We start from the raw sequence: 19,893 nt of genomic DNA on the forward strand, positions 1-19,893 counted from the left end.
CCTGTGCTGGCTAATTCAGAGAGGGACACTCTTGATGTGTCCTCCGTGTAACTCCAGGGACATGGAAAAGATCAAGATGTTGTCCAGATATACAATGAAAAAGATGTCTAGGAAGTCTCCAAACACATCACTGATAAAGTGCTGAAAAGTGGCTGGGGCATTACAGAGGCCAAAAGGCATAACCAAATATTCATAGTGACCAAACCTGGTGCAGAATGCTGTTTTCCACCTGTCCCCTTCGCGGATGTGGACCAGGTTGTATGCTTCTCATAGATCTAGCTTGGTGAAGATAGTTGCCGCTCTCAACTTTTGAAACAACTCAGGTAATCAGGGGAAGAGGATATCGGTTTTTAACCGTGATCTTGTTTAGTTCCCGATATAGGACACATGGTCGTAGAGAGTGGTATTTTTGACCACAAAGGAGATTCAAGCTCCTGAGGGGGATGTTGACGGGCGGATGAATCCCTTCATTAAATTCTCATCAACATATTCTGCAAAAGTTCTTCAAAGTCTCCTGCTCTCGTTCTGACAGGGGAAAAATACGTCTGAAGGGAATCTCAGCCCCAGTAAGGAGCTCAATGGGACAGTCATTAGGCCTATGAGAGAGCAGTGTGTCTGCTCCTCATTTGCTGAAAACATCCCGATATTCCCTCATAGTCCTTAGGTACTGGCTGACATACCTCTGGGTTGGAATCCATGCATAATAGCAAGGTGGAACCCTCCGGGGTCTGAGGGAGACAGTGTTCTTGGCAGTACGGTGACTGGAACTTTACCTCTCCCGTGATCCAATCAATCTGTGGGTTATGGGCTTGGAGCCATGGTAGGCCTAGGATAATGGGAAATAGTGGAGGAGATCTAGCATCCAGACTTAGTAGCGCCTTATGTTGAGCCGGAGTAGTTGCAGGCATTAGTGATGTCTCTTGGGTGACTAGTCCGGATCTGAGGAGGGACCCATCAGCTACATATACTGACAGACCCTGAGTCTTCGGTTGCAGTGGGAAGTGTTGCTGGATGGCAAATGACAGATCGATAAAACAACTGCAGGCTCCTGAGTCAATAATAGTGTTGACCCGCACCATTCTTTTCGGAAGCTGAAATGAGAGCAGCAGAGCGAGATGAGTTGCTTGTGATTACAGGGAGGATAGCTGGACTTGGGGTGTAGTTGGGAACTTACGTAGTTTTGCCGGGCAGGAACGTACGTAATGGCCGGCCTCTCCACAGTATAGACATAAGTTCCTCTGTCTGCGACACTCTTCAGGGGTTAGTGCGGGATGGATTAGCCCAATCTGTGTGAGTTCAGGATCGTTGGGTGCTGGGTTATGTAGCATGCGGTTAGCTGGACTTGGAGCTCTTCGTGTCATCCAGATGGGCCAGTTAGGTTGGGTAGTTCTCTCTGTCCTGCGCTCATGGAGCCATCGGTCGATCTGGATTGCCAGTGTAATTAACGCTTTCAGGGTGTTGGGTACGCCGACCCGGGCAAGTTCGACCTTAAGATTTTCAGAAAGACCCAGGTGAAGCTGGTGTTGCAGGGCTGCATCGTTCCATTGGATGTCCCCACTCCAATGTATGAAATCTGTGACGTAGTCCTCGACTGTTCGACGGCCCTGCTGAAGTGCGTGAAGCGCTGCCCTGGCTGTGGCGGTCTATTGAGGGTCATCGTACAGCTGTGCCATTGCATCAAAGAAAGATAACTATTCTTGGACTTGTGTGTCATTTCTCTCCAGTAGTTGATTGGCCCAGGACTGAGGTTCCCCTTGAAGGAGAGCGACAATGAACCCAACCTTGGTAGCCTCTAGAGAGAATGTCCATGGTTGGAGGGTGAAATACAACTGGCATGCATTGTGACAAGGCCTGAACTTGCTGCGATCTCCATAAAATCACTCAGGCATAGGGACCTGGGGTTCGGGTGGCAACATCATCACAGTGGCTGGAGGCGTAGCCTGGGCTGTAGCCAAAACTGACTGAGAACTGGTTGGGGTAGCTAAGGATAGCACCCATTTCTCTAACTGTACATAGCCCTCCTGTAGAGCCTTGATGGCCTGTGTAAGGGCAGAGAGGTGTTGAGAAATCTCATCCACAGGAAAGGGTCCTCTGGTATATGTGCCTCCCACTTTTTAAGGGACCAAACGCAATGGGACAAATTAACAATCATCCATCAAACTTTTACTTTTTAATACTTGGTTGCAAATCCTTTGCAGTCAATTACAGCCTGAAGTCTGGAATGCATAGACATCACCAGACGTTGGGTTTCATCCCTGGTGATGATCTGCCAGGCCTCTACTGCAACTGTCTTCAGTTCCTGCTTGTTCTTGGGGCATTTTCCCTTCAGTTTTGTCTTCAGCAAGTGAAATGCATGCTCAATCAGATTCAGGTCAGGTGATTGACTTGGCCATTGCATAACATTCCACTTCTTTCCTTTAAAAAACTCTTTGGTTGCTTTCGCAGTATGCTTTGGGTCATTGTCCATCTGCACTGTGAAGCGCCATCCAATGAGTTCTGAAGCATTTTGCTGAATATGAGCAGATAATATTGCCCGAAACACTTCAGAATTCATCCTGCTGTTTGTGTCAGCAGTCACATCATCAATAAATACAAGAGAACCAGTTCCATTGGCAGCCATACATGCCCACCCCATGACACTACCACCACCATTCACTGATGAGGTGGTATGCTTTGGATCATGAGCAGTTCCTTCTCCATACTCTTCTCTTCCCATCTCTCTGGTACAAGTTGATCTTGGTCTCATCTGTCCATAGGATGTTGTTCCAGAACTGTGAAGGCTTTTTTAGATGTTGTTTGGCAAACTCTAATCTGGCCTTCCTGTTTTTGAGGCTCACCAATGGTTTACATCTTGTAGTGAACCCCCTGTATTCACTCTGGTGAAGTCTTCTCTTGATTGTTGAATTTGGCACACATACATCTACCTCCTGGAGAGTGTTCTTGATCTGGCCAACTGTTGTGAAGGGTGTTTTCTTAACCAGGGAAAGAATTCTTCGGTCATCCACCACAGTTGTTTTCCGTGGTCTTCCGGGTCTTTTGGTGTTGCTGAGCTCATCGATGCGTTCTTTCTTTTTAAGGATGTTCCAAACATTTGATTTGGCCACACCTAATGTTTTTGCTATCTCTCTGATGGGTTTGTTTTGTTTTTTCAGCCTAATGATGGCTTGCTTCACTGATAGTTACAGCTGTTTGGATCTTATATTGAAGGTTGACAGCAACAGATTCCAAATGCAAATAGCAAACTTGAAATGAACTCTGGACCTTTTATCTGCTCCTTGTAAATGGGATAATGAGGGAATAACACACACCTGGCCGTGGAACCGCTGAGCAGCCAATTGTCCCATTACTTTTGGTTCCTTAAAAGTGGGAGGCACATATACAAACTGTTGTAATTCCTACACTGTTCACCTGATTTGGATGTAAATACTCTCAAATTAAAGCTGAAATCTGCAGTTAAAGAACATCTTGTTTGTTTCATTTCAAATCCATTGTGGTGGTGTATAGAGCCAAAAAGATTAGAATTGTGTCGATGTCCCAATATTTATGGACCTGACTGTAGGAGAGGCAGGTAGCAGCAGTTGCAGGGGGTGCTGGTTGAATCGCATGCAGAGATGATGCCGATGGCAGGTGCTGCGGATGCAGGTGTGCTGCAGATGCAGGGATGAGGCAGGTGCCAGGTGCTGCAGATACAGGTGTACTGTGGATGCAGGAATGAGGAAGGTGCCAGGTGCTGCGGATGCAGGTGTACTGCGGATGCAGGCTGGTGGGGTTAAGAGAGAAGACTAGTGCAGAGTCAGACATGGGCAGAGCCAATGATTCCTATTTTCTCCTTTGACAACTGTACATCCCAAACTGATGGTTAATAGCACAGATACAGCCAAGTATTACAGAGCCATTTATTCCAAAATGCATACAGCTGTTTCAGGACTTTTGGCCATCATCAGGGCAGTACATTGGAAACAATGGCTTCTATGAAGTAGAGCTTGGGGAGTCAGGTTATTTCAAATAAAATAATAATAACAAAAACAATTACAATACTGTATAATAATATTGTACTACTTCAAAAATATGTTTGAACTTCCTAAAAGCAAATACAAACTTTAGCAGCGCTAATTGATTAACAAACAGATGAACATATAAAAAAGTTCTTCTCCGTGAGTATAAAAGCTGTGAGCCTATTCCCAATCTGGCAAGAGATTGTTGTAATAATCACAGTTCCCATCACCACACCTTGTGATAGACCCACTCGATGGGTAACTCACCAAATTACAGCAAAAGCCAAGCCTTATACAAAAATATTTCTTTGTCTTGCGATCTGTTAAATATCAAACTCTTCATCTATATCAACTCGCCACCATGAAAGAGACACTCACATAGCGTAATACTGTTATGATAATTTTAATCGATAAAACCCCCCCCTTAATACATTCCACTTACAAAGATAAAAACATTCAAAAGAGTGTAATATCCTCCAATAACATCAGACTCCGAGCGCAGCTCTCACCACCCTTCCATTGAAACTAACGGGGTAGTTCCCGTGTTGAGAGGCACAATCACGTCTGTACAGATCGATCTTGTGGTCACGCCCTAATGCATTTCGTAGGAAACTTCATCATTAGCGCTGCTGATGTTTGTATTTGCTTTTAGGTAGATCAAACAAATGTGTGAAGTATCTTTATTTGTTATAGTAGCGGGTCTTGAGTAGGGATGAGCCGAACACCCCCCCGGTTCGGTTCGCACCAGAACCTGCAAACGGACCGAAAATTCACACGAACATTAGAACCCCATTGACGTCTATGGGACTCGAACGTTTAAAATCAAAAGTGCTAATTTTAAAGGCTAATTAGCATGGTATTGTCCTAAAAAGGGTTTGGGGACCCGGGTCCTGCCCCAGGGGACATGTATCAATGCAAAAATAAGTTTTAAAAACGGCGTTTTTTTTGGGAGCAGTGATTTTAATGATGCTTAAAGTAAAAAAAAAAAAAAAAAGTGAAATATTCCTTTAAATATCATACCTGGGGGGTGTCTATAGTATGCCTGTAAAGTGGCGCGTGTTTCCCGTGCTTAGAACAGTCCCTGTACAAAATGACATTTTTAAAGGAATAAAAGTCATTTAAAACTGCTTGCGGCTTTAATATAATGTCAGATCCTGGTGATATGGATGAAAATCAGTGAGTCAAACGGCATGGGTACCCCCCAGTCCATTACCAGGCCCTTTGGGTCTTGTATGGATATTAAGGGGAACCCCGCACCCAAATTAAATAAAGGAAAGGCGTGGGGCCACCAGGCCCTATATAGATATAGAACAGCAGTATACAGGCGGTACAAATAAGACAGGGACTGTAGGTTTGTTGTTTAGTAGAATCTGTTTGTAATTTTGAACTGGTACATTTTTAACATGTTTAGCTCCAGCCAAAAAATCTATTTTAAACTTTTTGGAAAACATAGGGAAGGGTTATCACCCCTGTGACATTTGTTTTGCTGTATGTGCTCTTCTTCAGAAGATTTCACCTCACTTTCTGTCCCAATGACAAATATTTTTAGAAAACTTGGGGTTTTTAGTGAAACAAGGATTGGTGATAAAGCATCAGTGGAAAGGATAAATGTTTTTCCCATATTAACTCTTACAGGAGAGAATTTCCCTTCCTAGGGGTCGATTTCATCTCACTTCCTGTTGTCTCCTTCCGTTTGCAAGTAGGAGTCGTTTGTAAGTTGGATGCCCTATATACTCTGCAGAATATTGGGCCTTAGGTGTTGGTGTTGCCACAACACTGTAAGCCCTCACAGGGCCCTGCTGTGAAATATTAGATCAAGAATTGTAATTACCTGCCCCTGTTGAACAGGGGCAGAAAAATTGGGCCTTTGGTGATGGTGGTGGTGCTGGTGCCACAACACTGTAAGTCCTCACAGTTACTCTTGGTGGGCGCTGGAACGGACCCTGCTGTGAAATATTAGATCAAGAATTGTAATTACATGCACCTGTTGAACAGGGGCAGAAAAATTGGGCCTTTGGTGGTGGTGCTGGTGCCACAATAATGTAAGTCCTCACAGTTACTCTTAGTGGGCGCAGAAACAGGCCCTGCTGTGAAATATTAGATCAAGAATTGTAATTAGATGCACCTGTTGAACAGGGGCAGAAAAATTGGGTCTTTGGTGGTGGTGGTGGTGCTGGTGCCACAACACTGTAAGTCCTCACCGTGACTCTTGGTGGGCGCTGGAACGGGCCCTGCTGTGAAATATTAGATCAAGAATTGTAATTACATGTCCCTGTTGAACAGGGGCAGAAAAATTGGGCCTTAGGCACTGGTGCTGGTGCCACAACACTGCAACCCCTCACAGATACACTAGCTAGAGCGCAGGAATGAGCCCTGCTGCAAAGTATTGCATCAAAAATTGTAATTACACGCCCCTGTTAAACAGGGGCTGAAAAATTGGGCATTAGGCACTGGTGCTGGTGCCACAACACTGCAACCCCTCACAGATACTCTAGTTGGAGCGCAGGAACAAGCCCTGCTGCAGAGTATTGCATCAAAAATTGTAATTACACGCCCCTGTTAATCAGGGGCTGAAAAATTGGGCCTTAGGCACTGGTGCTGGTGCCACAACACTGCAACCCCTCCCAGATACTCTAGTTGAGCGCAGCAACGAACCCTCCTGCAAAATATTGCATCAAAAATTGTAATAACACGCCCCTGTTAAACAGGGGCTGAAAAATTGGGCCTTAGCCACTGGTGGCGGCGCCCAGAACCAAAATGTTCTTACAAGCTATCAGCATGATCATTGAGAAGGAAGAGGATAATCACTCAGCATAACAGGATAGTCACTCAGCATCAGCATAGGCAGTCTTGAAGGGATCTGACATTTCCCAAAAAATTATTCGTTACATTAGCATCAGGTGCTTGGTAGCTGGTGGTGATCCAAGACTGATTCATTTTTATGAAGGTCAGTCGATCGACCGAGTCGGTGGACAGGCGCACCCTGTGATTGGTTACAAAGCCTCCAGCAGCACTGAATGTGCATTCTGAAAGAATGCTGGATGCAGGACAGGCCAGTAGCTCAACTGCATACTGTGCAAGCTCTGGCCAGTGATCCATCCTCAAGACCCAGTAACCCAGAGGATTTTCAGTAGGAAAGGTGTCCAAGTCAGATCTTGCCCCTAGGTATTCCTGCACCATGTAAAATAGACGCTGGCGATGGTTGCTGGAACCGATCATACCTTGGGGCTGCGGACTAAAAAATTGTCTGAACGCATCGGTCAGATGGCCACCTTCTTCACCGCTCCTTCTTTGACTGACCGAAGCCTCAGCAAAATGTTGTCCAGGAACAGGAGTTTGTAACCTCCCAGTCTCTGGGAACGCGTTGCACAGACCTTTCTGCAAGGCCTCCTGAAGATGTTTCATCCTCTGCTCCCTCTGCGACGGCAAGATAAGGTACGCAACCTTACCCTTGTAAAGTGGATCAAGGAGGGTTGCCAGACACTATTGATCCCTCTCCTTGATACCACGAATACGAGGATCCTTCCGCAGGCTTTGCAGGATCAGGGAGGCCATGCAGCATAGGTTTGCTGAGGCATTCGGTCCGGAGTCCTCTGGGTCACTAAGGTCGACATGATCCACAGCCACCTGCCCCTGCAGAGCTGACAGAATCTCTGCCCCAGTGTGGCTCCTGTCCCCCAAGCACACAAGCTCAAGCACCGCATGGCATCTTTTGGCCTGCGTACTTGCGTAGCCCCTTGAACGCCTACTGAGCACCGCTGGTTCCGACAACAAAGCACAGGAAGAGTCCATGGAGGAAGAAGAAGAGGAGTTGGTGGAGGAGAGAGGTGTGTCAGAATCACCAGTACTAGCATTTTGTAGGCGTGGTGGCGGAACAACCTCCAACACTACTGCACCTTGTCCTGCATCCTTCCCAGCTGCCAGCAGAGTCACCCAATGCACCATGAAACAGGTAACGTCCCTGTTCATGCCTGCTGGACCATGAGTCAGTGGTAATATGCACCTTACCGCTGCCTGCCCTGTCCAGCGAGGCCAAGACATTGCTTTCCACATGCCGGTAGAGAGCCGGAATTGCCTTCCGTGAGAAAAAGTGGCGTTTGGGAACCTGCCACTGAGGAACCGCACATTCCACAAACTCACGGAAGGGGGCAGAGTCTACCAACTGAAAAGGTAGCAGTTGAAGTGCTAGCAATTTAACCAAGCTAGCATTCAACCACTGGGCATGTGGATGGCTGGGAGCGAACTTCTTTCTGCGGTGCAGCAGCTGGGACAGAGAAATTTGCTTGGTACAATCTGACGTTAGTGTACCGATAGTAGATTGCTCGCAAGTACTTGGCTGTGACACACCTAATTCTACACCTTCATTCCTCTCAGTGCAGGTCTCAGAGAGGACTGAAGGTATAGTGGGGTTGGAGATCCCAGCTGATGAGGAGCAAGGAGAGGTCCTCTTTGTTCTTTGGTGTGGGTCTTTTAGGTACGCTTGCCAATGAACTGCATGGCAGGTCAACATATGTCTGGTCAAGCATGTGGTGCCCAAGCGGGAGATGTTTTGGCCACGCGAGATACGCTTGAGACATATGTTGCAAATAGCAGCGGTGGGATCTGATGCACTCATCTCAAAAAAGGCCCACACCAAAGAACTTTTGGAATAACGTGCAGAGACAGCAGTGCCCTGCACATGTGGAGCTCTGTTGAGTTATGCAGTCAGTGTGCTGCCCTTAGGCTGGCCCCTGGAGGGCATCCTGCCCTGTTGGTGATTTGCCTCCTCCTCCTCTCTCCTATCAGGCACCCACGTGGAGTAAGTGACCTCATCATCCCCTCCCTCCTCATCACTGGAGAAAACCTGGCAGTATGCTGCAGCAGGGGGAACATGACTGCCAGATTGCTGTCTTTCTTGGGCACCCCCTCTGTCTGGGCTCACGTTACTGCCTTCCTCTAGCTGAGTACCATCATCGGAGCCTTCAAAACGCTGGGCACCCTCCTGGAGCATGTACTCAATACTGTGGTCAAACAGTTTGAGGGACTCCTCAGGAGGACATGGTGGGGCTAGAGAAGGAGCCACTGATGCCACTGAGCCGAGGGAAGAGGCCGCGTTGGCAGCTGCTTTGCCAGACAAAGTACCCTGATTCTGGGTGAGAGAGGATGAGGACGATGAGGACGGCTTGGTCATCCACTCTACCAAGTCTTCTGCATGTTGCGGCTCAACATGGCCAGAAGCCAAAAAAAGGCCAAGCGTGTCCCGCGGCCACGTGCTGATGAGGATGCACCGTTTCCACGACCAGCACTGTTTCCTCTAGACACAGAGCCTGCTTGCCCTCTTTTATTGGCTTGTGACTGTCTGCCTCTCCTTGTTGGCCTTCCAGACATACTATTGGCCTGCAGTGAGCTGCACAAAACTGGGATGTATATATACCAATTATACTACAGCTAGCAGATCAACTGCCTGCCTGTAGTATTATTAGTATGATAACACCTGCACTTGTCTTCAGGTAGCTATACTGTAGGTGCAACTGTGCAGAGTACACAGTAGAGTAACTGGAAATACTTCAAAGAGCCTACACAAGCACCTGGCTGCAGGTAGCTATACTGTAGGTGCAACTGTGCGGGGTACACAGTACAGTAACTGGAAATACTTCAAAGAGCCTACACAAGCACCTGGCTGCAGGTAGCTATACTGTAGGTACAACTGTGCAGGGTACACAGTACAGTAACTGGAAATACTTCAAAGAGCCTACACAAGCACCTGGCTGCAGGTAGCTATACTGTAGGTGCAACTGTGCGGGGTACACAGTACAGTAACTGGAAATACTTCAAAGAGCCTGCACAAGCACCTGGCTGCAGGTAGCTATACTGTAGGTGCAACTGTGCGGGGTACACAGTACAGTAACTGGAAATACTTCAAAGAGCCTACACAAGCACCTGGCTGCAGATAGCTATACTGTAGGTGCAACTGTGCAGGGTACACAGTACAGTAACTGGAAATACTTCAAGAGCCTACACAAGCACCTGGCTGCAGGTAGCTATACTGTAGGTGCAACTGTGCGGGGTACACAGTACAGTAACTGGAAATACTTCAAAGAGCCTACACAAGCACCTGGCTGCAGGTAGCTATACTGTAGATGCAACTGTGCGGGGTACACAGTACAGTAACTGGAAATACTTCAAAGAACCTACACAAGCACCTGGCTGCAGGTAGCTATACTATAGGTGCAACTGTGCAGGGTACACAGTACAGTAACTGGAAATACTTCAAAGAGCCTGCACAAGCATCTGGCTGCAGGTAGCTATACTGTAGGTGCAACTGTGCAGGGTACACAGTACATTAACTGGAAATACTTCAAGAGCCTACACAAGCACCTGGCTTCAGGTAGCTATGCTGTAGTTGAACTGTGCAGGGTACACAGTACAGTAACTGGAAATACTTCAAAGAGCCTGCACAAGCATCTGGCTGCAGGTAGCTATACTGTAGGTGCAACTGTGCAGGGTACACAGTACATTAACTGGAAATACTTCAAGAGCCTACACAAGCACCTGGCTTCAGGTAGCTATGCTGTAGTTGAACTGTGCAGGGTACACAGTACAGTAACTGGAAATACTTCAAAGAGCCTACACAAGCACCTGGCTGCAGGTAGCTATACTGTAGGTGCAACTGTGCAGGGTACACAGTACAGTAACTGGAAACACCTGCCTGCCTGTCAGTATATTAGGAAGAGAAGAACAGGATCTAGCTAAACTGAATACAGTATATATATATATATATATATATATATATATATATATATATATATACATACACACACACACAACACCTGGGATGCATATATATACAATACACTGTAAGTGTAGCTAACTGACTCGACCTGCCTACTCTATCTAACTTAAATCAAATGACACTGTCTCTCTTTCTCTCAAGCCGGAACACACAACACAGGGCCGACGTGCAGGCGGCCTTATATAGTGTGGGGCGTGTACTAAACCCCCTGAGCCATAATTGACCAAAGCCTCCTTGGCTTTGGCCAATTACGGCTCTCTGTACACACAGCGCTGTGATTGGCCAAACATGTGAGTCATAGCGCATGCTTGGCCAATCATCAGCCAGCAATGCACTGCGATGCCGCAGTGAGTTATGGGTCGTAACGCGCCACTCGAATTTGGCGCGAATGGCCCATATCGTTCGTAATTCAGCGAATGACCGAACACACGATGTTCGAGTCGAACATGGGTTTGACTCGAACACGAAGCTCATCCCTATTCTTGAGATATTGATACATGTGTGCTGGGAGGAATTGATTGTTTAATTGGTTCCAATTGTGCATTAAATATTATACTACTGTTCAAAAATATTCAATTCAAGTTTTCAAAAAATATATTAAATAAGAAAAATATTTTCACTTCCAAGATAAGCCTTGTATTGCCATACTAGTTTTAGGCTGTATTGTAAAAAGAACAATGTTTACAGTGCCTGAGAAAAAATGAAATTCAAGTTACAGTACCCTAGCACTAGTTTTAAAAACAGCAAATATGTTTATTCTGTAATTTCTGTAAAGAAATGTAGCTTTTTGTAAATATTCAGCACTTATTAGAGCCTTAAATTCTATTACACTTGTTACTCTACACTTACATTATCAGCAGCACATTTTGTATGTATATTAAAACATAAAACAAAAACAAAAAAACAATTAACTGTGTTTGTGGGTTAGAAAATACTGTACGGGTAGGTTTTCTTATATTAATTGTTTCAAGAAGTTCTTACTTCTATAATTTATTTCTCATGTGTTAAGCTCCTATAAATATTTTGTTCTAATGTTGTCTAAATCAGACCATTGCATGGCTTTTGCAAGGGTGGACATTTAAATCAATATCATCTAAAGAAGAGTAGAGGTGGCTATGACACTGGAACACAGCATTCCATAAGTGACCTCAAAATGGCATAGAACATAGGGAAAGCAGTTGCAGCAGTCACAAGTTTTGCACTTTCCAAATATGTTGCAACAAGCACTGGCAGGCAGAATATTTGATAGTTACTGAAGTTCTAAGAATAGATAATGGTATAAGCGTGCATATTGGCATTGGTTAAAGACTAATTAACACCAGGTGCAGTAGAACTGCATTAGTCGGCTACTCCACTGCAGTTCCACCGTAAGGCCTCATGTACATTACAGCTGCTAAAGTTTAGGAGCAGTTGGGTGTTTTTTTCAGCAGCCTTTGAACTCTCCTCTATGTTAAATTTTTTGTACATGTACACTCAGCAGTTTTTAGTAGTTTAAAGGCAGTTGAGGTTACAGGCATTTTTTTGAAAGCAGAAAAATCGTGTTCAGGACTCTAGTTTACCAGCATTTCATACGCCAAATGCTTGTAACCGCACCAAACTGTGTTTATGTGCGTTTGTGTTGAAAAAACAAAAAACTCACCACATGCTGTTGCCTGTATCAATGTATGAGTCCAGTAGCAAATACCTCTGGTCCTCTCACGCAATTTCCTACGTCTTCAGAGCTTCAGAAACAGCAACATCAGGAGCATTCCCTCACACATGCTAATGATGGGATCCATAGCATAGGAGTGCACAGCCTATTGCATTAGGGTGTGCACCTCAAAGCTCAAACACATATGTGTATGTGCATGTGTATCTATACTGATGGTGTCAGTAGAGCAGTGGATGGTGTCAGTAGGGCAGAGATTGATGTCAGTAGGGCAGCGAATGGTGTTATTTAGTTTTTTTTTTTTTTAACTATTTTTACAATTTTATTTTTTTATAATTTCTTACACATTTTTTAGGATCCCCATTAGAGGGCTTTGATGAAATATCAGGGTTTTAAACAGGGGGAATTTGTGCCACACAGGGTGATTAGGGTGAATAGGGTGTGCCCAGGCTCACCTGGCCAACCCTGTGTGCACACCTATGATCCATAGTAAAAACACAAAAAAAAAGACAGCTATCTACAAGCACGCTGCTCTCTCTCACTGCTCTGTCTTAACTCACAAAATGGCTGAAATAGTTAATAATTTACTTGGTTTGTATGCATTGTGGGTAATTGGGAGGGTCTCCTGATGTTATCTTTAAAAAATGTTTCTAACCTCAAATGCTTATAATTGCTGCTAAACTTGCATAAATGTGGTGTGTAAAAGCCGTACAACTGAGGTTTTACACCGTCGGTTTCCAGCTGTCAAGTTTCCAACATTCAGAAAAGTGAATGCACTACTCTTTTAGAGCTACACAATGCAACAATGCTGCACCACACTGTGCCCAATAAAACTAAATTAAATGTCACTGTGTAACATTTCAATAATGTTCTTTGATAAAAAAAGTAAACAGTGCAATGCACCACAATCGGCAAATTGGCACTGTTGCCATCCTATGGAACACCAGCGGCTGCATTCTAACACAGCTACTGGTGTGAATCAACCCTTGATGTGCACAATTGTGGCTATAAATAGAAGATGGGGATCTCTACATCTATGGCTGCAGCCCCTTTTGGAGGACACAAAATTGACTAAAATGGAAAATCAAACCTAGCCATTCAACTCTTGACCCCGAGGACATCTGCCATGGCCAGACTGGTCATGCAGATATTTAAATGATCCATTATTGACAATGAACTCTCAGATCAGGAACACCTTTTCTAAAGTCTATCGGCACCTTTAGTTAGACTTCAACTGCTATTATAGTGGGATACTTGGTCTGGTGACAATTTGGAGAGATCTCTTCTCGCTTTCTGTTGTGTTTCGAGACAAAGAGTCTCCCAGTGATGCAAAAACTGCAAAAAAATAATCCTGAACGGGGTTTTAACCAATTCTCTGCTTTCTCCAAAGCTAAAGAAAAAAGTTTTGGCTTTAGATGTACTTGGACTTTGGTGGCATTTTCTATAATAATAAAATACATAATAGTACAAGAGTATTCGGTATAGGACCAAGTGAGACAAAAGGTGATGCTCTCAGAGTCTCTGTAAGTGGGTACATTTACAACATGGTAGATCTGAGCATAAAGGTCATATCCTTAATTAAGTGAAAGATTTTTTTTTTTTTTAACATATGCATTATGTTTATTTTTACTCCCAAATTAAACTTTACCAAACTTTATCACGTGTACTCTTTACTGTGGCAATATGTTTGTAAAATTTTGTCACAAAAAAAGGCACTGCTAAATTTGTTCAGCCTTTTCTGCTTTACAAGAGCTTTCTGCAGTCACATTCATTGCTTTCCAGGCAATGCTCTAAAATCTTTCTAACAACACAATACTGTTTTCAGATTGCCAAACAAATGATTTGCATGCAGCTCAGACGCCTCTCTGAAATATTTATCTTATCAGGTGCAGCTTGTGATGGCATTTCCTAAACTCAGTGAACTGAAACGTGCCCACAGGATGACTTCTTCTTCCTGGCCGGGTACACCCAGCACGTCCACAACTCTCTGTAGACCAATAAAGAGGTTTTATTTAGTTTGAGCATTTCATCTATAACAATGCACCACTCTGAATACATTTGTTGAGTAATTAAAAAGGCACATGGTAATCCTGTGAGCTTGCATGTTACTGTGGTGTTAAAGATTAACCATGTCAGCCCTGGAAGGATTTGCCCCCTTAATGAGCAAGCCATTTTTTGCTATACGGTACTGCGTTTTAGCTGACAATTGCGTTATCCTGCGATGCTGTATCCAAATAAAATTTATGTCCTTTTTTTCCCCACAAATAGAGATTTCTTTTGGTGGTATTTGATCACCTCAGCGGTTTTTATTTTTTGCACTATAAACAAAAAAAGAGCGACAGTTTTGAAAAAAACACAGTGGGGGTTATTTATGAAAGGCAAATCCACTTTGCACTACAAGTGCAAACTACAAGTCCAAAGTGCACTTGAAATTGCACTGAAAGTGCACTTGGAAGTGCAGTCGCTGTAAATCTGAGGGGTAGATCTGAAATGAGGGGAAGCTCTGCTGATTTTATCATCCAATCATGTTCAAGCTAAAATGCTGTTTTTTATTTTCCTTGCATGTCCCCCTTGGATCTACAGCGACTGCACCTCCAAGTGCACCTTCAGTGCAATTACAAGTGCACTTTGCACTTGTAGTTTGCACTTGTAGTGCAAAGTGAATTTGCCTTTCGTAAATAACCCCCAATATTTTTTACTTTCTGTTATAATAAATATCCCCCAAATTTGTTTTTAAAAACAAATTTCTTCATCAGTTTAGGCTAGATATGTATTCTTCTACGTATAGTTTTTGGTAAAAATCGCAATAAACGTATATTGATTGGTTTGTGCAAAAGTTATAGCGTCTACTAAATAGGGGATAGATTTATGACATTTGTATTTTTTTTTCCTTTTACTAGTAATGGCAGCAATCTGCGATTTGTAGCTGGACTGCGACATTGCGGCGGACAGATCGGACACTTTTGACACTTTTTTGTGACCATTGACATTTATACAGCGATCAGAGCTAAAAATAGCCACTGATTACTGTATAAATGTCAGTGGCAGGGAAGGGGTTAACACTAGGGGGCGATCAAGGGGATAAATGTGTTCTAACTGTAGGGAGATGGGACTGACTGGGGGAGGAGAACGATCACTGTTCATAATCAGTATGAACAGCAGATCTGTCTCCTCTCCCCTGACAGAATGGAGATCTGTCTGTTTACATTGACAGATCTCTGCTCTGTCTCAGAAACGATTGTGGGTGCCCGGCAGACATCGCGGCCACCGGGCACGTGCATCAGCTCCTACATCATGCGGCGGGTGTGCCCGCACGCCCCCTATACCCCTTAAAGCGCCTGCCATACAGCTACGGTGATTTGAGCAGGGGAGCCAACAGGTTAAAGAAGTTTAGTTATGCACTATTTCTAATGGTAAGGTTTGCATATACAGTATGCATGCATATATGTAGAATTAAAGGAACACTGGGAGCTTGGTATCCTATAGTTTGTTAAAGTGGTTCTAACGTCTAAGAGTTTTTTATTTTAATGCATTGTATGCCTTAAGGTAAAAAAACACAAGTCCAAAGTGCACTTGAAATTGCACTGAAAGTGCACTTGGAAGTGCAGTCGCTGTAAATCTGAGGGGTAGATCTGAAATGAGGGGAAGCTACCTGTTCCCCTATTCTGTCCCTAAACACTTATCTTAATCCTCTCATGATCTAATGCTGTCCCGTCTTCAGCACCGCTGTTCTCTCTTGATCTTCTTACAAGAGGCTCTGAGAGCAAGGGGAGCCATTGGCTCCTGCTGCTGTCAGTCAAATCCTGTGAGGTGGGAGCAGGGGCCTGGCTAAGCCACGTTGGGTGTGTCTATTGATGCAGGAGCATGCCCGCACAGGTGCTACTTCAGGAGCTGGCTTGCTGAGGGGGCACTTGGAAGGAGAAGTGGAGATTGCTGACCGGGAGGTAAGTGGAGGTAAGGGACCATTCTGTGCAATATCATTGCATAGAGCAGGTAAGTACAACATCTTTTTTAATTTTAATGAAAGAATGAAAGCCTTTGCAATCACTTTTAGGTTTCATACAACAGTAAAGATAGAGGTAAACTCCTTATAGCTTAACCACTGGCCACCCACCCACAGTACATTTACTGAGGGAGGGCAGAACAGGCAGGCTGGATCACATACATGTACGCCATCCAGCTGGGGTGCACAGCGCGCCTCCTCCGCAACTGCTGTGTACAACGGACATAGCAGATTGCAGCTCCTGGTGCCTGTCCGCTTTGAGAGACCCAGTGATCATGTGATCTTTATGCGATGTGCTGTATTTGATAATCCTTGCACGACCCTACATTGATCTATCAGCTTTTACATGTCTGAGTTCAGTACTTGTTCCTAATTTCTTTGTCATCTTGTATCAACACTGTACTTGATCCTTGCCTTTTCTGGTTCCTTGAATGATATCTGTAATATTCATATTGTGTACTGTATAAGTTTTTGCCAAAAGGCCTGGTATTGATTGGGGAGGTACTCCCACACCGTTTTATTTTACATTTTTCTAATTTAAATATTTTTTTTTCTTAGAAATGTCAGTTTTGCTGCAGCAGGTTCTATACACAGCACAGATGTGTCACTTTACAAACAGACTAAGGGGACCCCCCCAGGCACTATATTTAAAGAAAATGTTTATTTTTATTATTTCACTTTAAGCATCATTAAAATCCCTGCTCCTTTAAAAACAATCTTTTTTAAACTTTTTTTTGCATTGGTACATGTCCCCAGGGCAGTAGTCGGGCCCCCATACCCTTTTTACTTTCAATTTTTTTTTATTTATGTCGGCATAAAAAAACAGCCATGTGGCAACAATATCACATTGTCAAGAGTAACACACATAGTATATTTCCGGTACAAAAGATTATAGTTACAACAATACAGGCATACGAGAGATGGCCTAATTTTAATTCCAGGAACCATTAACTGGAACCCAAAAATGCATGGGATCTCAGACTGCAGTTCTCAGTATCGTTGCAGAACGTGTTACATAACAAGTCATTTGTAAGGTATTCCTAATCGGTACAGAATACCGTTGATCACCATTAATATCACAGCATCAAAGACAGTATCATGAGTGTCGAAAGGAGACACAAGAAGTCCATGGAAATAAGGGAAAGAAAAAGAATGGAAAAAGAAAATCAGAAGAAATAAGAATCCGAAGAACACAAGGAGACCTAGGTTGGAGAGGAAGTCGGTGTAATAGGAAGTGGGCCCTGCCTTTGTATCAGCCCGGGAGTCATGGAAAAAAGGTACATGTATATAGGTAGCCCAAGGCTTCCGGGTCTGGTCAAACAGCTTACTGCGATTGTTAACAATCCGTGCAATCTTTTCATGTACCATGATTCAAGAAATGTTATGGTTTAATCGCCTAAATGATACTGAGGGTGTCTTCCATGTTCCTGCTATAACAATCTTAGTCGCTAGCAGAAAAAAGAAAATGAGGCATTTCAGTGGACGTGGTCAGCCCAAGGGTAAGTCATTAAGTAAGGCTAGATAAAGTTGTTGCTCAGCAGAGAGTCCCGTTATTTTACAGAGCATTGAAAACACCCTATTCCAGAAGGTCCTGATTTTTGGACACTCCCACCAAATGTGAAGCGTGGAGCCTCGCAAATTAAAGCCCCTGAAGCAGTCTGCAGTGGCCATGCCATATATCCTGGCCAGGCGCGTAGGGACTAAATAAATCTGGTCAATACTTTTAGACTGGCTTCTATCAGAGAGACATTCAGGATGCCTTTGTAGGAAATTTGAAGTCTAGAACACCAAGACTCCAGGTCCTCAGCACAGTCAAGGTCCCTTTCCCAGGCCAGCATGTATGATTGTTTCTGAGGTGGAGTATGCAGCGACTCATATTACATAGAAATGCCCCCTCTAGAACCCTGATCTTTAGTGCACCATTGCTCAAATGCTGTTAGAGCAGGAGGATTCACAGTTGGCCACATTGACCGCAAAAAATTAGCTATTTGATAAAAATGGAACAGTTCTGTTGGAGGCATCTCCAGGACAGAGGAGCAATGGGAGAGGGTAAGGTGGGGTGAGTGAAAAAATGATTGATGCGTTATAGGCCCTTGTCCGTCCACCAACTGAATGCCCTAATGTCCATTCCAGGAAGAAAATCACGGTTATGAAATATATGAGCCAGAGATGTAAATGTGGAGGTCAGCAAGGGACTAGAATGCACTTGATCCCACATGGCAAACGAGTGGGATAGAGTGGGGGACTCTATTAAGGGTCTTTCTTTGAGGGGGCACCACAGGAGGAAATCAATCGTAAAGGACGAAATAGCCTGACATTCCAATGGAATCCAGTCAGGTCTCTTGTGGCAAGAGTAGACAGTCGACAGTTGCATTATTCCCTTGATCGGGGAGCAAACAAGATGGAGCAAGCCAATCTATGGCCTTTAGTGCCCCGTATAAACTTTATCACTTTAGCCTGAAAGCAGAAAAGGTCCGACCTAGAGACCCTTCCCAGAAAAGACCTGAATAAATATAAAAGTTTAGGCAAAAGGGTCATTTTGATCGCATGAATTCTACCAAGCCACAAGAGATCATATAGGGCCCAACTAGAAAGTAGTTGTTCCAGGTGTCTAAAACAGGAAGGGTAAATAATCTCATATAATGACAAGTACGAGGAAGAGAGATTAATCCCTAAATATGGGAGAGCTACCTTGTGCCATTGAAATGGGAAGCAGTCCCGCATACGTGAGAGCAGTGAGGCCGGAACATTAATATTCATAGCAGAAGATTTTGCCTCGTTCACTCTGAGCCCAGAGATCTTGCCAAAGTTAAGCAAAATCTGAAGTATGTTCGAGAGTGAGGTAAGGGGGAGGTTACAAATAATAGCATATTATCTGCGAAAAACAAACATTTATGTGTATGGGGACCACATAGCACTCCTTTATTATTCAGATCCCCCCAAATCACCACAGCCACAGTTTCGATCGCAATAGCAAAAAGCAGTGAACACAGTGGGTACCCCTGTTACGTACCGCGTTCAATGGTGATAGGATCAGAATGTTATCCCAACAACTTAACCCTGGCTTGTGGGCGAGAGTAGACTGATCCCAAGATGCGTAGAAAGAGAGGGCCGAAGCCCCAGGTCTCTAAGACCTGAAACAAGTACATCCAGGACATGGAATTGAAAGCTTTCTGCAAGTCTAAGGACAGGAGGAGACCCTTCTGAGAGATGTCCCCATCCCATCTCGACCGCAGAAGCGTGATAACGTCCACTGTTTTTCATATCTGATCTGGCCCCTGACGACCTGGGATGAAGCCCACCTGATCTCTATGTACATAAGAACTGATAGGATGAAAGGATGACAGTCTGTTAGCCAATACTTTAGTGAACAGTTTAAGATCATTATCTATAAGTGAAATGGGCCAGTAGTTTCCTCCCGTACCCTTATTGGGCTTTGGAATAACTGATATATATGTCAGATGGGAGGTGGGGT

Source organism: Aquarana catesbeiana, linkage group LG05, assembly GCF_042186555.1.
Source record: "Aquarana catesbeiana isolate 2022-GZ linkage group LG05, ASM4218655v1, whole genome shotgun sequence".
NCBI lineage: Eukaryota > Metazoa > Chordata > Amphibia > Anura > Ranidae > Aquarana > Aquarana catesbeiana.